The sequence below is a fragment of the Bos mutus genome, chromosome 7 (assembly GCF_027580195.1).
Source record: "Bos mutus isolate GX-2022 chromosome 7, NWIPB_WYAK_1.1, whole genome shotgun sequence".
NCBI classification, from domain to species: domain Eukaryota; kingdom Metazoa; phylum Chordata; class Mammalia; order Artiodactyla; family Bovidae; genus Bos; species Bos mutus.
In genome coordinates this window covers 19,472,706-19,482,668 of record NC_091623.1, presented here as the reverse complement: position 1 = coordinate 19,482,668, position 9,963 = coordinate 19,472,706, and positions in this window count along the sequence as shown.

Here is a 9,963-nt window from a genome sequence, read left to right as displayed (position 1 = left end):
TGAATTCCCAGAGTGTCTATTTGATATCTCCATCATTAAAAATAAGGCTATTCTTTTAACCTCTCCTCTTCTAGGTACAGTCTCTTTCCTGGGGGACCTCTGCCTGAGAGTTATGTCGTGGTCCAGGCACAGGTTGGAAAACAATTTCCAGACATGAGACAGAATGAGAGGGAAGTAAAGTTTATTAGAGTGAGAAGAGCCTCAGGGCTCTGCTGTTTGTTAGAACAGCAGGCCAGCTCAGGGAGAACCAGCGTTGAACAGGGGTCCTTAGTCCACTTTTATACCCAGGGTACAAGGAGTGGGATCAGGCCTTGCGGGTCATTTGCTGATTGGATGAGGCATGTATACTAGATGGGGGAAGAGCAGGGCAAATACCTTCTCCCTACCGGGTAGGAGGGCAGACAGGTTATACTGTTCCATTAATAGTTACAACATGGGGGAGGGAAGGACCATAAGGGTCTGGTTTTCCCATCCCTGCATTTCAAGACCCTCCTTGGTTTTATCTGCTCTTTCATCCTTGGGTCACACAACTGATAGGAAAACAAGTAGGAAAATGTTCATATTTTCTGGCCCTAAAGTGGTTTCTGGTTTTAGCAACAGCCTTATCAGATCCTTAGCTCCATCACACCCCCGGTCTTGATCAGCTCACACTTGGGGAAGAACCTCAGCTCTAAAGCAACCATCTCTAGCAGCCAATCTCTGCTCTAGGCCAAATAGAAATCTTAGCCCCCTTTGAATCTGGTAACCAGAACAAAGGTCAGGCTGAAAGGCAGGAACATCCGTCCTAAGGAGTCTTGCCCTCACGCACCAGTGCAGTTTATTTCCTCTTCTGCGAGGTCAATTCCCTTGTAACCCCACTCCTTGCCCCACCCCAAAGAAAGCACATGTGCCTGCTGGTTGCAACAGTCAGGCAACCAGAGGAAATAAACTGCACTGCTGCATGAGGACAAGACTCGTGATGGTGGATGTTGAGTACCGTCTCTGCAATAGACCTGACTTTCATATTCTTGTTTTACCTGCTTGGTGACACTGGATGCCGTTTTCCCAGAGGTTGTCTAGTCTCCCCAGTTGAGAATCATACTAGCTTTGCTCCTCACAAGCTAAAGTAGCATTTGTCAAGTTACTAGTTCTAAGAGTCAGTTTTCTCAGTTGAGGCTTAAGTCTCAGTGTTGCTCTGAGGCCCAATTAAGACCGTCCTAGGGGCTAAGCACTGAGCAGGTCAAGATCCTTACTCACCCCAAAAGGTATTCAAAATACAAACATTCTGTAAAATAAAAGAAGTCCACAAAGCTCTGATTTCTCCCATGATGATGACAATGTGCTCTTCTATTTCTTGGGAATCTCACATTCTTTCCCCAAAACAATTTGATACGCCCCTTTGCTAAGGACGAAAGTACATGCTCTACCTATGGAGACAGCAACACTTTGCAGATATTCATCCCCAAACTTCCCACTAGTGGTGCCAAATATATCAAAACAGAGACCACTCTGTAGGTAATTGTTACAGGAAGAAAATTACCTCCTTTAAGCAATTGTTTCATGAGTGTTCCATGTTTCTCTCTACAAGAGCCCTGTGTGGCAATGCAAACCTCTTCGTATGCAAAAGTTTATGTGTCTGGTATTTATTTATTTATTTTTAAATTTTTATTTATTTTTGGCTGTGCTGGTTCTCAGTTGTCGCACGTGGGCTTTCTCTAGTTACAGTGAGCGGGGACTACACTTAAGGTGCACAGGCTTCTCACTGCAGTGGCTTCTCTTGTTGCAGGCGTGCAGGCTTGGAAGTTAGAGTGTACAGGCTTCATTGCCCCATGGCATGTGGGATTTTCCCAGACCAAGGATTGAACTGGTGTCCCTTGCATTACAAGGCGAACTCTTAACCACTGGACCACCAAGAAAGCCCATTATGTATAGTATTTATGATTAAACTATTGGGAAGGTGCCCATCCACAAAGGAGTGTTTAAATAAATTGTGATACATCAACACAATGAATACAGCAGCACTCAAGACGGCTGTTCTCTTGCTCTCTGTACATCCTCTGTTCAACCGGTCCTTGCTTTACCTACCTCTGCTCACCTGACATGAGTGAGTCAAGAGGGAAGGTCATTCTCTGTTAATATAGAGCCTGGTCAGTAAACGCCTACATACATGCTCCTGTCCCAGCTGGTGATTGTTTTAATCTTTAGATCCAAACATCTCCACCTTGAGAGCCTCTCAAAAGGGTGGTGAGAAGTGTGCGCCTTGGCTGGTTGCTTTGGTAACCAATGAGTTACCACCTGATGTCAATTTCCCCTAAAGCAGATAACTCTGCGGCTGCCACATCATGCCCACCCAGTGCCACGCAGATGGGGTGTTGCTCCAGAACCTTGCTTTGGACATGTGAGCTCCCCCATCCATTAAACCACTGATGGCTCTGTCACTGACTCCAGGCTCTTTCTTAGATGTTGAGGCTGGGCAAGTACAGAGCTCTCAGGCCTACATGGTACAGCCCAACAGAAGTAGCTCACCAGAAACATAAAGCAAAACATCCATGTGCTGATATAGAAAATTTCCAGAACATGTTGTTAGATTAAGAGAGCAATAATATCACAGTATATGGTATGCTGATTCCAGAGAAAAATGGGAGAGGTAAAGACAATCAATGTTCTTATATTTGCACAAAGAAACACTGGAAGGATATAGTACAAGAAAACCGACAAAGTAGTTTCAAAGCCCTTCAGGGGGAAGGAGTGAGAAGGGTGGGAGTCAGACTCAACAACATAGACTTTTTAATATTGTTTAGATGTGTGAACTGTATGAATGTGCTACTGATATTCAAAAATAAAAACATTTTAGTTTAGAAAGAAATAAAAAGCTTTCCCAACAAAAGTGAACACCACACAGAGTGGATTTATCGAAAGCACTCCTCACTGAAGAGGCCCTTGGAAAATTCCAGTGCATTTTTCAGTTTCAGTTTTCAAAATGTTAGGACAGGTGCGCTTGCCTTTAGGATTATCTGGGTGCAGAAACTTTCAACTGTCATCTTCAGCTCAATGTCCAAGAGGAAAGATTAGAATTCGGTTTATCTGTTGACTATTCTAGCCAACCAAAAAGCCATACTAAAGCCACAAGCTTCCCATAATTAAATCACAAATATTATTTCCTAAGAATATCTGGGTTTTCTTTGCCTTTTTTCTAGCCACTTGCCTGCATTTTTTTTAACTGACTTCAGAATTCATCCCATAAGATTTCATTTTCTCTGCCCAATTGAGAATTGTGCTGTTCAGTCGCTAAGTTGTGTCTGACTCTCTGTGACCCCAGGGACTGAAGCACACCAGGCTTTCCTGTCCTTCACTATCTCCCAGAGTTTGCTCAAATTCATGTCCACTGAGTTGGTGATGCCATCTAACCATCTCACCCTCTGCCACCCTCTTCTTTTGCTTTTGATCTTTCCCAGCTTCCCTTGTGGCTAAGACAGTAAAGAGTCTGCCTACAGTGCAGGAGAACTGGCTTCAAGCCCTGGGTTCAGAAGATCCCCTGGAGAAGGAAATGGCAACCCACTCCAGTACTCTTGCCTGGAACATCCCATGGACGGAGGAGCCTGGCAGGTACAGTCCATGGGTTCGCAAAGAGTCAGACACGACTGAGTGACTTCACTTTCACTTTCCCAGCATCAGGGTCTTTCCCAAAGAGTCATCTCTTCACATTAGGTGGTCAAAGTGTTGGAGCTTCAGCTTCAGCATCAGCATCAGTCCTTCCAAGAACAGTCAGGGTTGATTACTTTCAGGATTGATCTGTCTAGCCTGTTGAGCCATCTAAATTTAAGACTGCAAAATCAAGGGATCATGACTGGATTTCTGTTGAACCTGGTTCATGGTCATTGCATGCTACTGTCAACATGCAACCAACCTAACTCAATGGTGTTAGAACACAGAAAGCATGTCACCTTTGCTAACTTCTCCCTTTATAACCATAAACTGAAATGACATGGAGCGTATACTTTCTAGAATTTCCCAGTTCACCAGTTAAGTTACCAAGTATGAATTAGAAGGCTGAAAATAATCTAACTCTCCCACCCCACTTTCCTGTCCTCCGAATTAAGTATCTTGGTTTATGTTCTTTGCATGCAAAAGGTTTACTTTTAAAATGTTAAATTATCTGGCCAAATCAAAAAACATATTCTCTACCACAGAGTTCTACTAAGATAAAAGGAAAATATATTTCTTCACATCTCCTCCTAAACTCTCTGTTAGTGATGGTATTTCTCCTCTGAGTTCATTTATTAAGAAAAAAATTTTAAAACTGGTTCATTTTTCCTGAACAGTGCATTCTTTCCAGAATCCTCTTTAAACATCCTAACAATAAGAGAACATATACAATAGCACTAGAGAGCTCGCCTACTTTGCTAAAGACTAGTTTTCTTCCTGCCTTTAATAATGCATTTTGTAAAATCTGAGAGTAGAAGAGAAACTTACTGTGAAATATAGAATCAAGAAATATGAGACAGGATGCACTGAACTTCTGAATTTAGAAAATTATATACAACTAGTTATTAGATAAACCAGAATGTAACCGATATTGTGCTGATTGTGATCATAATTATTTAAACATCACTCATTAAAATGTTTGCAAGGATTAAATTGGATGAAAGAAGCTGAGCACAAAAGAGATTACACTTTATGATTCTATTTATATGCAGACCAAGCACGGACAGAAGCTTTCTGTGGTAAAAGAAATCAGAGCAGTGGTTGACTGTGTGGGTAGGGGGCACAAAGCGACTTTCCGGGTGACTGGTATACTCGGTCAAAATTCACCTAACTGCACATTTAAGATCCGTGCTTTTCACTCCAGTTTTATCTCAATTTAAAAAATGCTTATATGAAAAGAAATCTGATACTTGGAATATTTTACACAAAATAGTAGTGGAAGCTGTCATTCCACGGTGCTTCCTGTTGAGGTGTAGTAAGAGAAAATCATACTTCAGGGACTCTCCTGGTGGTTCATGGTTAAGACTTCGCCTTCCAATGCAGGAAGTGTGGGTTCGATCCCTGGCTAGGAAGCTAAGATCCCATAAGCCTAGTGGCCAAAAAACCAGAACATAAAAAGCAGAAGCAATATTGTAAAAAATTCAATAAAGACTTTAAAATACATGTATAATTAAAAAAATAATCATACTTCATCCAGCTTCAATTCAAATTAAGATAAGCTGCTCAAAATTATTCTTTCTCTTAAATATTTGGAACCTACTTTCCCACAATATTCATTGACAAATACTAACAATACTCATAGATAAAGGGGGACAAACTTCAGCTTAATCATGATCACACATGCTAAAGTAGAAGAGGTAAATTAATATGATTATGTTAGACTGATGTAATATAACAGTGCACATTGAATAAATTGACTGCTTCATGGATGAAAGTATTATGTATTCCAGAATATTAAATGACTTGACTATTTTGGTACTGAGGGTTCCTATACAATATTATTAGCAACTTTTGCTTAATATAATGTTGAACCTCAGAAAATAAAAGAAAATAAGAAAGTTAGAATGTTTACCTTCTGTATCTAAACTGTCCAAAAAGAGACTTCATCTGTTACTCCTCGGGGGAAGCTATTTGAAGCTGCAACATGTGTAGAACCGAAAGTGATTGTCAATCCAACCAGTAATATTAAACCACTTTTCTATAAAACTGACCATCCCTCTACCCATCCCTTGAGGGTTAAATAAGGGACAATGAAAATGAAAATAAAAGTCCTGGGTGCATTTTGAGGTGCACTTAGCGAAATTAAGGGCAAAGCCTATCTACTTAATTACTCTGGAGCTACCAGTAGGAGGACATTGCATTCTTCTCTACATTTGGTAAGGAAAAAAAGATCCTAAACCATTGAAACATAAAATATTTTTCATGAAATATTAAGAACTTTGTTTTTATGTATTTAACCAAATACATGTGTGTAACTGATAACGTTTGGTACTTACGAACATGCCTTGACATAGACACACACACACACGGAAATAATGTGTCTATAGTTCATGAACATGAATCAGATTGATACAATGAAACAGCAGAAAAGAGGTCTTGATTTTGTCTTCCTGCATATCTGTCTTAGAACATCAGCTCAATGAGACCAAAGACTCCCCATCTTGGCTTTTGCTTATCTTCTTTTGTCTATCACCACCACAAGGCTGACCACAGCCAAGCAGCTAGTCAGTGTGGGAGGGCAGGCAGAAACAGCATAAGAAATCCTCATTCAAACTAACACACCATTGTAAAGCAATTGCATTTCAATAAAATCTTTTGACATCCTCATTCTACAAAGTAGGTATTGGGGCCTGAATTATAAGGTCACTTTCTAACTCCTCTATTTTTCCTGGATAACTCAGAAGAGTAATTCTTATATTACCTCCCAATATTTCTTCACACTACAGAAAAGGATGTAAAGATACTTACATGTGAAAAAGGTGAGCAGGTAAGGAAGTATGCCACAGAAATACAAAACCACCAACATTCATTTCATCATAAACTATCATCTAGATTTTAAATAGTGTCCGGTCTTGGTCTTGTGCTATTTTTATTATGTAAAATTTTAAATCTTTAGGAATCAGATATAACTTATTATGGATTAAGAAACATCTTAAATCATTCTGGTCTCATTTACAGTGTTGTGGACGTGGCTAAAGCAGTAACATGAGAGGGTCAAAAGATTACAAACGTTGAGGCAAATGAATCTGAACACCCTCTTGATCAGTAATGAGCTTTGTGGAAAATTGTTTAACTGCTCTGTATTGGTGTTTCCTCATCTGTAAATAGGCTTCCTTGATAGCTCAGTTGGTAAAGGATCCTCCTGCAATGCAGGAGACCCTGGTTCAATTCCTGCGTTGGGAAGATCTGCTGCAGATGGGAGAAAGCTACCATCTGGCCTCTATAACTAGTCCATGGGATCGCAATGCGTAGGACAGGACGGCGTGTCCGTGTCCGTGCGCGTGTGTGCGCGGGCGTGTAAATCCCTGAGAGACTTCCCTGGTGGCTCAGGGTAAAAGCATCTGCCTACAATGCAGGAGACCCAGGTTCAATCCCTGGGTTGGGAAGATCCCCTGGAGAAGGAAATGGCAACCCACTCCAGTATTCTTGCCTGGAAAATCCCATGGACAGAGGAGCCTGGCAGGCTACGGTCCATGGGGTTGCAAAGAGTCGGACACGACTGAGTGACTACACTTCACACTTCATCTGTAAATAGAAATAATAAGATCTACATGTAGAGATATAATAAGGATTTGAAACATTTTGAAAATTTAGGACCCTACTGTCACTATTACTGAGTATGATACTTCTTTCTTTCCCCTGATGGTGACGGTAGGCTGACCTAACTGATACATGTGCTGGGAGGCAATCTAGCCTAAAGGCTACATCAGCTTTATTCACTGTGGCATCATAAGTAGCTAGAATGGTACCTGGCATAGAATTAGCTCTCAACAATTATTTATTGAATTAAAAAATGTATAGTATGAGTAATATAAAGTATTATGTAACTCTTGAGTTCTTTCAGCCAGTTAAAAATAGCTTAGTAAGTTGACACATTCAGATCTAGTTTATTCATTTTAATCTCTAATACAATTCCTAGTGAGGATAAACCACAGTTGTTCATTTCTTCTATCAGTGTTTGTATGTAACAATGTGAAAAAAAATCAACTTTTTTTGGAGAAAAAGCAAATTTTTATATACAAATATGTAGTAAAATAATTTTTTGTTGCACAGGAGAAACACATACTAACTTCTGGATAGCAGTTGCCTCTGGAAAGAAGGAATAGAAAAGGGATTAGGAGATAGAAGGATAGCTGATTTCTAACATTTTATTATTTTCTCTATAAACAGAGATTAAGCAAATAAGGTCTTCCAAAGATAAGGTCTTCCAAATATGGATAATGGTAATAATGATTTCTATTATTTTGTGTGCCTTTTTCAACATTGAAATGTTTTATACTGAAAACAATTTTTAATATATCATTTAAAAAATACAGTATCTTCCGACTTTAACAAGGTCTTTGAAACATAAGGACTTAAGCTCAACCAAAGAAGAGTACACTAACACAACATTTTCATTTATGCTCAAAACATAGGACTTCTAATACAACAGTGTTTATTTTTATATGTGTGAAAATAACATAAAATTAAGTTGAATTTTTAAGGAGAAAGATCACATTTTCCCGTTTTATTTGTAGTCTTGTAATTTTATTATCTTAGTATCATTTTTTATATCCATTATTTGAGTAGCTAATATTGTCTCATTCCTAGTTAATTTATGCAGAATTTCCAAATAAACTTAATCATGCACAGATATTTGAGGAATATGTGGTTTTGCCAGAAATGAATGAATAATCCATGGAAACATGTTCTTCCTTTCTAACTCTTTAGACATAACCTAAATCATGTAAGTATCAGGAGTTATATTCTACTTACAGATCCAGTCTCCTGTATGTCGCATCTTATTATACAGAGTCCTCTTGGGGAACCTTCTGGGAGAATTCTAGCTAATTTAATAATATTTTTCTTAAAAAAAAAATGTATGTCTGCCATACTAACAAGAATTCATATTGATTAACAGAAATAAGCCAGAGTTAAGTTGTCTAAAAAAATGTGGTCAAAGCAAGTTAGAATATTCAATAATCTTAAGTTGAAAGACCAGATATTATCTAGATAATTTATAATTTTGTTCACTATAATACACATCAACGTGAAGTTTAAATAAGAATTGTAGAAAGAAGCAATTACAGGTCATCACATGTTCATTTGCATTGTTTTCCTACAGATCAGTATGCTCTAATGGCGAATTTTATGGATTTTGCAACAGTGGACTGCTGAATTTCTTATTCTTCCATTACCAAATACATATATTCATGAAATAGAACCAACATAATGAAAAGTTGGCCTGACTTTTACAAAGTTCTCGGGTAACCAAGTATAAATTCATGCAGTCTTTGACCATGAATTTTTTTTCTTTATTGAGGAAGATGATGACTTGAATAGGAGGAAAGCAGGGTCTTTTCAGTCATTTGGGACCAAAAGACATGGCTGAGAAATGGCTGGGAAGCTCTCTTTGTTATCCCTTCACTAAACAAATTGATTTTATATCCTGGGTGCAGAACACCAATAGTAGCGGTGCTTTGGAAAACAAAATACTTTTTCTAAAGTGTAGCCCTTGTTGTCAAGGCAGTTTGAAACTAGAACGTCACAAAGAGTTCGAAATATCGTCTGTTGCTGTGGCAAAGAGCCAAGTCAACTAGGCTCGCTGGACAGGAATCCAACCAAACATCTTGGCTGGTTTCCTGCCATCCTCCGCCAAATGAACAAAGTTGTTCGGATGATGGGAGTAGTTGAAACACGTGGGTCATATCATAAGCAATATCATCAAAGCAGATCTCTGGATAAAGATAAAATATATACTGCAAAGTAAGAACGGAAACATAACTGCCAAGTCCAGACTTTTTAGTGTCCAAAATACTGCGAGTTATTTTCTTTTACTTCAGTTAAATAACATTTTTTCCCCAAACAAAGGCATCAGGTTAAGGAAATGTCACCTGCTATATATTAACGATTGTGTTGCTGTTGTTTCTTATGTTTAGATGTTTAGAGTTTGTCTTTATGGCTCTGTTCTATCTGGTTATTTCCAGTTTTTTTTTTTTTTTCCAATTCCCCATGATGGAATTGAATTTCAAATTGTGATAGAAATGATTTAAAGTTCTGTGAAACACTGCATATTTGGGATGACGAGTTTTTCTGTTGGGTTTACATAGAAAAATTAATTTGCCACGCGGAGGCAGAGAAGTTATTTTAACCCAGCTTAGAATTTGAATCCCTATAGGCATACCTAGTGTATGCTCCTCTCATTCAGAGCTTGGGTGAATAGCAGGAGCTCTTTTTTTCCTGCAGAAATGTCAGAAGGAGGAGGGGCAGGCTGGTATTGTGACACTACTCTGCTTCGAT